The sequence below is a fragment of the Falco rusticolus genome, chromosome Z (genome assembly GCF_015220075.1).
Source record: "Falco rusticolus isolate bFalRus1 chromosome Z, bFalRus1.pri, whole genome shotgun sequence".
NCBI classification, from domain to species: Eukaryota; Metazoa; Chordata; class Aves; order Falconiformes; family Falconidae; genus Falco; species Falco rusticolus.
The window spans coordinates 44,752,800-44,766,755 of NC_051210.1; the positions used below are offsets into that span (position 1 = coordinate 44,752,800).

Consider the following 13,956-nt stretch of genomic DNA (forward strand, 5'->3'; position numbering starts at 1 on the left):
TTTTTAGGTAAGGGCTTCAGCTGTTTTGAACCTTGCCCTATGTTTTTAAAATGTGTCATAAAAAGGACATTTTATGTCTTTTTAGGTCCCTAGGTCAAACCACATATCCTTAAGTAAAATGCAGCTCTAGACCATGACTTACAAGTCCTAAAAGAAAAGGTACCTGTTGGAAAACTTCTAACTTGGAGGATCTATAAAAGCATGCGCCAACTACCAATTAAAAAAAATTAACATGAATGTAAAATAGTACTTAAATCTACTGAACTGAGGCAAGGAGTCTCAGGTGACACTTTGCTGACTAAATGAGCTCTGTGCAACAAAAGCAGTGAGAATAACTTCCTGTGACGAGAAAGCAACAGTAATTTCAGTTGCCCTCTATTAGTTAAGTTGACAGGTACGCAAGCCTCAGTGGGAGTTACTTGTGCTATATTTCCATGGGAAATCTAGTGGGAGCAGCTTCCAGCTCAGCAAACACTCCTTGTCTTTGTCACACCTAATGTTTTAGCCTTTAAAACTTAATAGTCCTTTTAAAATAAAGGAAACAAAATACATCTTGGCCCTTGTTCCAGACAGATCTTTACATTTTCAGAAACAGCATATACATAGTATTTGCAAATCTAGCATGCTGTGTTTAATCTCTAATACATGCATTTCTCACCCTCATCACAAGGCAGAAAAATGTATAGTATATCATATAGTATATAAAAAATGCAGTTCTAAAATAATAACCCTATTCAAAATGCAGTTCTAAAGTAATAGCCCTTTGAAAAGTCCATACCAAGCAGGACTGCCTGCTTCCACTGAAGTCAGTTATAAAACTTCCATTGCTTTGGACATAGACAGCACTAGGCTTAAATAAAGGACTGTTTAAAAATTCTACCTTAAATGGGTTGCACTCAAGCAGCCCCTGACTTGCACCTAAGTGTCACTGGTCAGCCACAGGAAAGGGGCAGTACTAATTGAAAGAAATGAAGTTACACATAAACACAGGATGATGACCAACTTTCTGAAATCTTTACCACATGTTATCCTGCCACATTTTTAACATTTTTCAGTTAGAAAGGCAAAATTCAACTACATGAAGACTACCCATACCTCAAGTCAAACAAGGTATCAAATGCCACAATATTTATAACAATGAAAGTTCTGATAATATCTGAAAATACATGATTCTGGTTTAGAAGTCTACATATGCAACATAATGCATACTACAGACAGCAGCATTACTAACATGTCTAGCTGTGAGAAACAAACTGCAGAAACTGCAAATAGAAAATACTGCTGAAAACTACCTGAGAGCCCCAATATTCTCCTTTTGTAAACTGGAAGTCTCCAAATTTCCACTTGTAAAATTGCTCTCATTTGAAGAATGATCTCAGGTTAGCATCAAATATTGATATCCTGAAATTTTCAAGGTTGTGTCTTTTGAGGGGATGAGGATGAAACTGTTAAGCTTTACTTAAAGCTTTTTACTGGAAAAGATTCTCTTGTGTTGCCCTTCCTCCAGTAATTTCAATTTAATGTTACTCTTTAATTCTAGAAGTAATAACACATTGTTTTCAGATGTATTTTGAAACTTTCAAAAAAGAAATTTTAATTGTTAGAACAGAAGATAAGTTTACTTCAAAAACTGTAGATCTGAATAAATGCCCTTAGGTCACCTAAGCCCCAATAACCTTCAATGAAAAGTAAGCTTCTAAGTCACGTACATTTATTTAACTGTTTAACAATCAGTCTTTAGGACAATAATTTAAAGAACTACCTATTAAGGTTGGGGGTTAGAAGCACTAAATCCATTTTCATACATGGTAGGTGGAAAACTGCTAAAACCCAATTTTTTTCATTCTTAGTAGCATTTCCCTAAAGCAAATACAAGGTCTACCTGATTTTTCTCACCAGGCCTTCAAAAAAGCATTTTATTTCCAGCAAGCAAACAAAAATCAATAACTATATAAAATGCCATAGATGGAAGAGAATATAAGCAAGAGAGGTCATCTGACCTTGGAAATAAAGACACAACACCCATCTGAAAGATATTATCCTCTCACATTAATTACCCTGCACAACAGCTATGCTCCAGTAATCAAACATACACAGGAAAGTGCTCTGTAAGCACTCTTAGCTTTGCACTCAGGACTTGATGGATAAATCTCTCCAAAATAGAGAAATCAAAGGCTGATTACTACTGCAACTAGCTCTTTGCTGAAGGTTAAACTACCTTCCTGCCTGTAAAGAAGAAAAAAATCTCCACATATTTCTCAAGCAATATAAGGAAAACCTGGAAGTTTAAGGATTTTTCTCTGCTACTTTATATTACAAAAAAGAAGTGTTTAAAACACCACCAAAGGGCATACGATCATCTTGGAGCAAGACCACAACATCCATTCCCAGTGCTACTCAGGAAAAGTCACGCAATAAGAAAAGGTGAAAATGTGAGTGTTCAGATTCTAACTTAGTTTGTTATTTGCTTCTCAAGTCCAGATGTATAATTGATTGCTTTATTTTTTATATGTTTTTAAATATGTTTTATATGTTTGTTTATGATTGTTTCTTGTGCATGCAGGCAGAAATGAAGCTTTTTTTTTTTTTCTTAAATTATTCCAAATACACCTTTTAGAGTTGACTTTGTAAGAGCACTATGCATCCTATTTCCACAGTCCAGTCCCCACTTTTTGGAATAAAAGATCGCAGGTGCAGTAGGTCTTGTACTATTATTACTGTCTCAAAACAAAGCTGTGTGCCAGGTGGAAGCAAGAGAACCCCTAGACATACACGTAGCCAGTGGCTTTTGTCACACAGAGGATAACAGGGTAACAGTTAGGAGGGGACCACAGGAGGTCTCCAGCCCAAGCCCTGCCCAAAGCACAGCCTGCCCTGAGCTCAGGCCAGGCTGACCAGGGCCTTACCCACCTGGGGCCTGATAACCTCCAAGGCTGGGGATGGCACAGCCTGTCTGGGCCCCCGCTCCACTTCTGGGCTGTCCTTGCTGGGAGAACTTTTCTTCCTTTCAGCCAGTTTGAATTTCCCTATTTCAGAATTTGCCTGTCTCTGACCCACCCTCCTGCCCCACACTACCGTGAAGAGCCCAGCTGCATCTCCTCCATCCCCTGGCCTCTTTGGGTGCCCCCAAAACTGTCCCTCCTCCCAGCTGGGCCAGCCCTGGTCCCACAGCCTCCCCTTGCAGGACAAGGGCTCCAGCCCCACCATCTCTGTGGCCTCTCCACATCTCTCACCAGTTTTTCAGTGTCGTTCCCATACTGGGGACCCAAAGTGAAGGCAGTGCCCAGGTGAGGTCTGAAAGGTGCTGAGCAGAGGGGACAGTCCCTGCCCTCCCCTGGCTTTTAAGGCCATGTCCTGCTCACACTGACCCAGGCACTGTTGTCCGTTTTTTTGCTGCTCAGGCCATGACCCAGAGCTGCCCCTTGGCCCCACCAACCCCAGACTGTATTGCTGTGAGGGGTATTACACGTATACATCTTTTAAATAGTCTTTTCATTTATAAGAAGCATAACTGTTTCCTCTTATTTTGCAGAACTTTTGCAAGAGAAGAAGTTATTACGCCAGTTGAGCATGTAAGCAAAAATAGTTTTGTCTTCCCTAAAACCTTTGGATGTATTTACCCATGTCTTTCACAAAAAATAGTTATTCTTTGAACACATTTAACCATAACTCTAACTCACACGAGAAGCAAAGAGACCTCTGAATCTGAGAAGGCACATTCTCTGTGGAATTTCACAAAGCACCTGTGTTTTTCCAGACTCCAGCAATACACCGCTGTATCGCTTGTAGAGATACAGTTGTTGACAAAACATACAAACAAAAGCTAACTTTCAAAAAAACAACATAGTCAATGTTAGCAAATCTATGTTTTTGAGACACACCTTCAAAATATTTTTTTTTTTTTATAAAGAGCCCCTATGGTATAAAATGGCTGAGAATTTAACAACATATGTGATGCCCTCTCAGAGAGAATTCCCCACCTCTCCTGTGTTAGATGATTCTCTTTCCTGAACCGTAAACCCAATCGCTTCTGCTGCCATGTGCTAAGTAAGCTCATCCAAAAGAGCTTTAAAAAACAAAAAAAGCTGTGAAAGTATGCTTCTTGCCAGTCAGCAAAAGCAGCACTTGGAAAGTGACATTAATACCACATGCACACACACTCATGCATTCGTTCACACTGATGAGGCTGAACAACTAACACTCAAAATGTTGTAAGTGTAAAGCCAAAAAGCTGCATGCAGTGTTACTCCGCACACAAAAATTTTATACAAATGTTTGTGGAATCCTTGTATCACTGTAATATTTTAAACAAGTTAAACACATTAGTTTCAACACTATAATTTGCCTTTAATATTTTCTGAAAAGTCTTTTACTTCAGTTTTCTTCATAATAATCCTGCAAGCTTCCATTTCTGAGTCCTAGGGCTGCTTCTGAACTCGGCAGGAGCAAAGTTCAAAACACACTCTACTTGCTGTTCAATAAAAGGCCTTTTACTTTCTACTAAGGTATGTAAATTTCAAAAGGGGGTAGCTTCCACCTGCATCATTCTTTTTTGACCACAACTAGCCTAAAAGAGTACACAGATTCCTAATAAAAAGTAAGAAAATACTGCTGTTAAAATAAAAGAGAGCTGTACATTGGCCTATGCTTACAATGTCACCTTGGCCATGGCACCTCAAAGTCCTGTGCCTAACAAGAGAATTGCAACTAGCCAAAGATCAAGCACCCTGGCACAAGACTCAGTGGCTTACTATTCAGGTGTCCCACAACTGAAAGCACACAAGAAGTCCAATTTTGGGCATAACAGAGGAAAAAAATGCAAACCCATGAATTTATGACTGAAGAACCACCGCACTACTAGAACAGGACCATCACAGGATTTAAGCCTGCAGCAGAAAAATAAACAAAACCTACAAGTTCTTGGGAATTTTTTTATACATCTATTTTTATCTGTTATACATCAATAATTACATCTATTGTTTAGATGAGTAGTTATAAGCTTCCCCATAAACAACACAAACATGATGTTATTAACACCAGAGATGTATATGGAACAATAACGAAAGGAGTACACAAGCCACGATGGAATGGAAGTGAATTGGATTGAGCTGCATTGTGCACCAGAGTAACTCAAAAGCAGATCAAGCAGGCAAGAGATTTCAGTTTCCCACTGTTTCTAAAAATATTTTGGCTCTCACCAGGGTATAAAATTCTGTGGTGGAAAGGGTAAAGATGTGTCAGCAGCAGACATCCTAAACCACATAATCTCAGACTAACTCTGTGATTACAGGGAACTAATCTGAATTTCTGCTTACATCAGCTCTTAAATAGCTCTTCAAATTAAATTGACATCATAACTCAAGAAACCTGATCAGGTCACACAACGCCCCTCTGGAGTCTGGAAATGTCATCACTCCCCAGACAACAGAGTACTAAGACCATGCCATATTTCGCTCAACTTCATTGTTAACCCTCCATTTTTTAATTCTGTGTACCTATTTTTGAACTTTTTGTTCTGATAACACAACTTCACCCTTGCTGCAAGTCTTCAAAAAGCATGCTCCTATTTCACCTACTGCAGCACACAATCTGGTGAAACTACAGAAGACCAGTTGAAAAAACTGACCGTTTATCTGAAAAATGTCTTTACAAGTTTATATAAGCTTTCAAAAGTACTTTAGATGAATTATGATATTTACAACAACTGCTTATTGAAAACAGAAATTACTTACTGCCTATACGAATCACCTGTACCTGTTTTTAATACGGAATTAAAACAAATAAGAAGCATCATTTTCCAAGTCTTCAATCAGTAAGAAAATTTTTTTTTGAAAAGTAATAATGAGCTTTAGGCATCCAATTATTAAACTGAATATCTATGAAGAAAGAAAAAAACAGTTTCCTGTTCCATTGAACCTGAGCACACTGAAAAGCTGATGACGAGTACGCAGTCAATGACAAAGCCAATATAATAGGCACAGGATGAAAAAAACCCAAACCACCAGCTCCTTCATCTCCTACCCACGGGTCTTCTTCCTCCAGGCCCATGCCTGCCCCCAAGAAAAGAAAGGGGAGCTGAGAGAAACCTGCACATGATAGAAAAGAACCCCGAAGTTTTGTTCATAGTAAACAGATCTAGAATTACCACAATTAATGAGCTCTCAAAACTCACTTTTTCTCTCCTTCCAATTCCCACCTTATTCAAAATTAAAATTTAAACTTGTGCAAGAAACACCATTCAGTAATCTTAAATGCAGACAGGCCAGATCTCGTAATCTTCTAGAGCACTGAAGAGAAAGAGTACTCTGATCAGAAGAGCAACAGACCTTCCCACCACCTTTTAACACTGAAGTCCTGCCTACACAAGAAACAAAGGCAATGGACTCTAAGAGTATGTGAAGTCATCCATCTGCTGACCGAGGAAGGTTAGCTGGTATTATGGCCCAAACAGACGAGATGAACCAAAAGCAGTAGAGACAAATCTTGACAAGGATCCACAAGCAACCTCTGTTGTAAAGTACAATTAGACACACCAGATCAAAGACACTTCAAAAAACCAATTAATCACAAATCCAGATTGTAATTGGTTAAGGGAACAAATCTGACTGCTCTCCCCAACCAGAATGATTAAGCATCATAAGTCCTGTAACATCTAAGCTAAAGGAAATTGGGGGTTCTCTTTCTGCTGTGATTCTTTGACAGGTTACTGATGGTTTTATTCCTGGGTATATTATGGATTGCACCTTTAATTAGCAGCTGAATAATCTAAATTTTTGACCACTGGAATTGTTACTCTGGTATTTACATCATGGTTACTAATAAAACCCATTTCCAAAGAAGAAAGAGAAACTGAAATAGTATATAAGCAATGTCAAAGTACAACAACATTTAAGATCAGTATTACAATGCAACACTAGCTTCAATCTCTGCTATAACTACAATTACTAAAAATGAATTTTACTAAATCAGAACATATGGTTGTTTGTAATTTACTATTTTTACCTCCTCTGTGTAAAAGGGCAGAACTGTCTCAGAGTGCACAGTGGAAAACGCTGACTCTTCAGTGATGAATTCTGAATGCAAATGATGTTATCTTTAAACTGGTGACATTTTTATAGTGATGAAAACTATATATTTCCCTCTATTTAAACAAAGAGGGATTTGACCAATGCTACAAAAAAACCCCAAATCGACCCAGCAAGCCCAATACCCTCTCTATCTCCTTTGAGATGCCATTAATAGCATAATACAGAACAGAGGCAGACAGAGCTAAAAAATATGATCCAGGAAGCTGCAGGGCATGGCTGTCTTTAGGGTGCGTAAGGATGCCTCAAGCTTCACTCACATAGAGAGTAAAAACTAGTATGTCCAAAAAGCCCTTGGATATTCCTCCTCTGCCCGCACATACAGACTTCATCCAACCTTTCTGGATGAATCTTACTCAGTTCTATTCTTGGTCAGTGTTGCACAGTCTGAAGCAACGTATCTTTGGTATAAGCAAGACAGGAGATGGATCAGTCAAGAATCAAGATTGAGAACACTCTTCATCTGTTGAAATTTTTGTCACTTAGTCCTCCTGATTTAGTAACCTGAAGTGATACTGTGAGGGGGAAATAAAGTTTATCAATTTTGTTATAAAAAGCAAAGTTTTCAAAAAAAACCTCTAGATTTTTTTAATTCTTTAATGCAATCAAGCCACAGGTTATGACAGACACACATACATTTGTATGGTATTGAGACCACTTCAAGAAAAGAAGGGTCTTGTAGAATGTGAGAGAAGGCTCTTGAGCAAATATGTAGCTTTCAGTAAAACCAAGCTGAACAACAGACAGTGAAGTCCAGCTAGTTTGCCTGATTAGTTTCATTCAGCTGAGAGAAGCAAATTGCACAATACTGTTTGCAGAAGAGAGTTTCAAAGAAAAAAAGGCTGAAGTAGCAGAATAGTACACATGTGGAGAGAAAAGGAAAAAGCCTCTAGGACATATAAGCAATAACTTCTTTACTTCTTAAATGCATCTCTAATAAATCTAACAGTTAGCAAGACAACTGAGCAACATATCTTGATTTAAAAATCTGTTTCCTTTCATCCCAAACTCAAACCCAAAAGTACAGGATCAACCAGCACCCATGCGCATTTGACTGGCCTTACCATACCTGCCTCTGCCAGTTCTGTTCCAGGGTCCCAAACAGCAAAATTTTTCTAGCCTGAAAACCTAACAATTTCTGCACCCTCAGTGACTTAGGAAGCAAGATACACCCTGTGAGCCTCCCCAAAGCTGATGAGAGAGAGTTAGTTATTCACACAGAGAGGATATCAGCATCACTCTTTCCTCTGCACTGAGGAAGGTCTTGACTGAAACGTACTTTTCAGAACCACCACATTTCTGTTAGCGGAACTAGCTGTTCCAAGGCCACTACACATGAAATTTTGTTAAAACTGCCCTTTTCACTTGCTGTTTTTCTCTGCTGTAATTCCACTACTTGGATGTGTTTATAATATAAAAAGATTTGATATGGTTAAGTAAGCATATTAAAAATATTTTACATGAAATATACTCTTCTACTAAATTCTAAGTACTGCTATATAAAAAAAGACAAAGTAACCTACTTTTACAGAAATGTGAGCCAGCTGAAGGGGTTTTTTTAAGTCAGTTCTGTTTGGAAGAGAGACAAAAGCACTGCAGGGATGGAAGGAATGAACAATTTTAAAAAAGGCAACTGCCACCCTGCATGTGTTTACAAAATCTTTTATTTATGTTCTGTTTTGCTTATGAATGCATCTTCAAATGCCGTTACACTATATCCTTTTTTCCCATTGTCTGTATGTGTTACTTGACTTGGACAGATTTGTGCAGAGCCTCTAGCTGTAAATATTGCATAGGGAGGGAAAAGTGTGTTTGGGTGACTTGCCTCAGTTTTCTTTGTTTTTCTTCTGAATTCTCTCCTGTGTAATTGTGTTCTGGTAAGTTTTCTTTGTGGGTAGAGACTGGCAAGTGTATGGAAAGCTTTGTGGTTTTGATAAAGTGCATCTAGTTTTGATTTTCATGATCTGGTGGTAGTGTGAAGTGGTTAACCAAATTAGCATCAACAGATTTATTTTTTTTTTTCACCTGATAGGACCCCCATGGCTGCAGCTAGGCATCACTCCCACCTCCCTTGCTCAGACTGTAATCTTTGAGCAAGCTGCTGTTTGAGAGACACATCTGAAGACCCTGAGCTGTGTACAGTGTGATTACTAATACTCTTCAAGTTCTGTTCCAAGCTGCGCATGTGGAGAAATGTCAGCCTTCGTTAGGGTTTAGTTATGTCTGGGGAACATGTTACATGGACTTCTCTGGACAAGTAAAGCTTTTAGCTGTATAAAAGTTGTAAAAACCCATGGATCAGTAGTAAATCCAACTTCTTAAAAACCACAAAGCATTATGACCCACCCACTCCCCTAAGCTCTTGCTTGCTTGAACTGCAGCATAAACCATTTAGAAAGACCTGTAATTTTCAAAGTTTGTCAACCCACAACATTCATTCCATTATCCTACACTGGACAGATGTTACGCTGCCACACTACAATTATCAAGGCATTCACTTACCTTTTAAAACATTAGCACAACATAAACTTCCTTACAGTCTTCTGGGACTCTGGCATTGTTGTAATAGCTATTGAAAACTAAGGGTCCAAAGGGCTTCTCTGCTACACCCTTCTAAACATCAGTGACCTGACCAGAACAATTTTTATGTACAAAAGCAGACAATCAACAGTAGGAATTTAGCATGGCCAAGTTTCAAGACTTCCAAACAGGCCAGTTTCTGCAAACAGTTACTCATGCAGATCCCGAGCTCAAATACACAACATCCAGGCTCTGGAACAAAAAGTGAGTCACAAGCTGAAGTGATGTTTTGATTACATTAATTAACTAATTTTGATTAAATTAATTATTTGATTAAAGCAGGCACACAACTGAAAAAATCACAGTCAATCCTGGGAAAACATTGTTTGCTCTTTCAGACCTGTGGCTGGGGTTTTGGCTTTTCTGAAAGTCTCTGAAATTCTGACTCTCATCAATTCTAATTGAAAAAAGTCTCAAAAAAAAGGGAGAGGAAGGAGAGGGGAAGGGCAGGAAGGAAGTAGCACAAAAAATTCTGGAACTTAGCAGAGTGAACAGGTTGTATACACTTGTCAGAGGCAGTTTCTCAGATGGATCTACATTTGTGTTTTAGTTTGCAGCCGAAGTACACTTTCAAAGGGCAGCTTCTGATGGCCCACACACACTGCACTTCAGTGCACGCTGCAGAACACACTCGGAGATCACGTACCTGATTTCTTCCAAACAACAATCAATTGGCAGAAGATTCAGGAGTGCCCCTAATTTGCTCAATCTGCTGGTAAGCATTCAGGCACAGGACCAGTTGTGGCGGTGTGCTTTGACAACACTCTCCTGACCTGGCCCTTTTCTGCTTAAACAATAGCCACCAGTGGTGCTGTGATGGCTGCATCTGCCTTAAGCTGAACTTTGGGGAGCCAGGTAACAGCACAATAGCTAAGGGCCATAAATCTAGCTCAACAGCTGAGGGCTAGTTGAGCATGCACCAACCAAAATACAGCTGGTACGCAAACGACTATGGCAATCACATTACTCCATAAACAGTGTACAGCACAGGGCCTGCTGAGGTCTTCTGCATGGCAGCGGGCTGCATGCCAGGACCTCCTCTTGAGCAGGGGCACCTCTCAAGGTTACTCCTCTAGGTTGAGAGATTCCTTGCTGCAACAGATTCATGGTAAGTGATTAATAGCACGCTAAACTTCGAAATCTTAGCTAAGTGGTATAAAGGATTGATTGTGCACATATCCTTTTGATATAAACCACTGACCGAGTCTGAGACTAAGTATGGATCCAGCCACACCTAGACTCCTGAGAAAGAGTTTAGAAACTAAAGGGGTCCCTTCTGAACCTCATGACTCAATGGGATGGTCTCCCTGACAGTTTTGTCAGATCCTGTCCTCTATGCAGTAAATGATCAAGTGTACCTTGCCACCAAACCTTGTTAAACCACTGCTGCATTTACTATCAAACTTTGTTAAACTGATGTTTTATATCAACAAACATATTGCTACTTCATTCCTAGGAGTGAAGTGCATCAATCCATCCATGACACCAACCAGAGCTCATGTGATACAAGACTCCTCAAATGTGAGTAAGGTTGTATGTTAGGTCTTTGGTACCAAAGATTTTGTCCTACAGATCCAGCCAGACTGCAGCCAAGTCAGGGAAAGCTCAGGGCAGTTCAACAGAAATATTTGTTTGGTAATATTATCATAATTTCTAACTTAAGCTAATTCTTTTAATCATATGGGAATATTTTCTCTCAGATGTATTTTCACTAGTGGGATGGGAAAGACAATAACATTATAGACACAGGTGAAATATTTGACAAACCAGTGTATTCTGGTACCTCCTTGCATACTCAGACGGTTCTTACAAAGTCATAGAGTCAGAAAAATGCTAATTGGAAGTGACCACTGGAGATCATCCAGACCAACCAGCTCCCTAAAGTAGAACTAATGCAAATACCAGATGGCGCTGGTCACAGCTTTGAGTGGCCACACCTCAACCCCCCCTGCAGATAGGTTATTCCACCATCCCTCTGGGCACCCAGTCTGGTTTTGCACTTACCTTACCTTACTAGCCTTAAGAATTTTTCCATTATATTCAATCTCAGTATGCATTACTGTGATAACTTGGTGCAGCTGAAACATCAGAACTGACCTTCCAACAAATTCCTCATTTGTTTATGTAATGTGCCCATTTATAAGAGTAAATATGCACTTGGGAAAACACATTCAGAGGAGCAAAGAACATAAGGCAAAAAGGGTGGGTGGAGGGGCAGCAGAAAAGAAGGGGAATATAACACACAAGGTATATATTAACCTTCAAAACTATTTTTTAAATGCATTAAGAATCATAATAAAAATACATAAGCTATAAAGAAGAGAAGTCTTGGGGGTAAAAAGGGGGAAAACTTGCATCTAACGTCTTTAAAAGGTATTTAGAAATTCTGTTTTTTACTCCTGATTATATTATGAATTTCATTGTATCAGATCATTAGACATCGGCTAAGATCTATCTAGTGGCACTGAAAATTTTTGAAGAATCAGATTAATATAATTCAGTTTAAAAAAGACTTCTGAATGACTGCTACTTTTGACTGGAATTGTTAAGTGAAACTAAGCTCCAGTATCTTTGCAGGCATGCATTGTTTCCTAACCAAAAGAGTGTAACTTTCAGGTAACCACATATGAAGGTGCTATTAACAGATTCTTCTACGTAGCAGGATGTGGTGGGTTGACCCTGCCTGGACACCACGTGCCCACCAAAACCACTCCATCACTCCCCTCCTCAGCTGGACAGGGAAGAGAAAATATAACGAAAGGCTCATGGGTTGAGATGAGGACAGGGAGATCACTCAGTAATTACTGCCATGGGCAAAACAGACTCAGCTTGGGGAAATGAATTAATTTACTGTCAATCAAAAGAGAGTAGGCTGATAAGAAATAAAAGCAAATCTTAAAACACCTTCCCACCACCGCTCCCTTCTTCCCACGCTCAACTTTACTCCCCATCTCTCTACCTCCTCCCCACCCAGTGGCACAGGGGGACGGGGAACGGGCACTGTGATCAGTTCATCACACATTGCCTCTGCTGCTTTTTCCTCCTCACAGGGAGGGCTCCTCACACTCCTCCCCTGCTCCAGCGTGGGGTCCCTCCCATGGGACACAGTCCTCCAGGAACTTCTCCAACATGAGCCCTTCCCATGGGCTACAGTTCTTCACGAACCGCCCCAGCGCGGGTCCCTCCCACGGGTGCCGTCCATCAGGCCCAGCCTGCTCCAGCGTGGGTCCCCCGTGGGGTCACAAGCCCGGCCAGCAAACCTGCTCCAGCGCGGGCTCCTCTCCACATGGGGCCACAGGCCCTGCCAGGAGCTGCTCCAGCCTGGGCCGTCCCCAGGGTCACAGCCTCCTTTGGGCACCCACCTGCTCTGGCGTGGGGACCTGCATGGGCTGCAGGTGGGGATCTGCTCCACCATGGACCTCCACGTGCTGCAGGGGCACAGCCTGCCTCGCCGTGGGCTGCACCACGGGCTGCAGGGGGATCTGCTCTGGCACCTGGAGCCCCCCCTCCCCCTCCATCTGCACTGACCTCAGTGTCTGCACAGTTGCTTCTCTCAGAGATTCTCACTCCTCTCTTCTGGCTGCTGTTGCACAGATTTTTTTTCCCCTTTTTAAACATTTTATCACCGAGGTGCTACCACCATCACTGATGGGCTCAGCCTTGGCCAGTGGTGGGTTCATCCTGAGGCTGGCTAGCACCGGCCCTATTGGACATGAAGCTTCTGGTATCTTCTCACAGAAGGCACCCCTGCAGCCCCTCACTACCAAATCTTTGCCATGTGAACACACAGGGCACAAGAGTACAGTGTACCAGTTGTACCAATGTAACACTGGTCAAGAAGGCACTTTTCACTACTTGAAGAACAAACAGCTTTCTGAGTTAATTGTCTTATGCTGTCATTCCTGAAAGGTAACCAATAGTCTACATGCACATACAGAGATTTTTTCTTAGGACCAAGTGGACCAGTAACCCATTTTGCCTGACCCCCTACATCCTACAGGCCAAAAAAATTTTTATTCTGTAATTCTAGAGCAATTCTGCCCACATATTGTTTTGTTTACAGGATCCTAAGCATACTCACACTTCTCACTAAAATGACTAAAATGACAATACTGGCAATGTAAGGCTGCAGCTCAGTCTAATGACTCTTCCACTGGTACAAGCACAAAAACATGGCCTTCAGAGCAGCCTTGGGGCAATTCTCAAAAAAAATCTACAAGTCTTAATAAGGCTTAAGGGATTTCAAAAAACATTTCATGTTCAAAAATGTTTCCCTGTCATTTTCAACTTT

At 40.6% G+C, this 13,956-nt stretch overlaps 1 protein-coding gene across 2 annotated transcripts in view; it reads right to left on the reverse strand.

Annotated features, from left to right (window-relative positions):
• The window catches only part of APBA1 (amyloid beta precursor protein binding family A member 1), a 91,074-nt gene that overhangs the window by 39,718 nt on the left and 37,400 nt on the right, over positions 1–13,956 (reverse strand). The window lies entirely within an intron of this gene.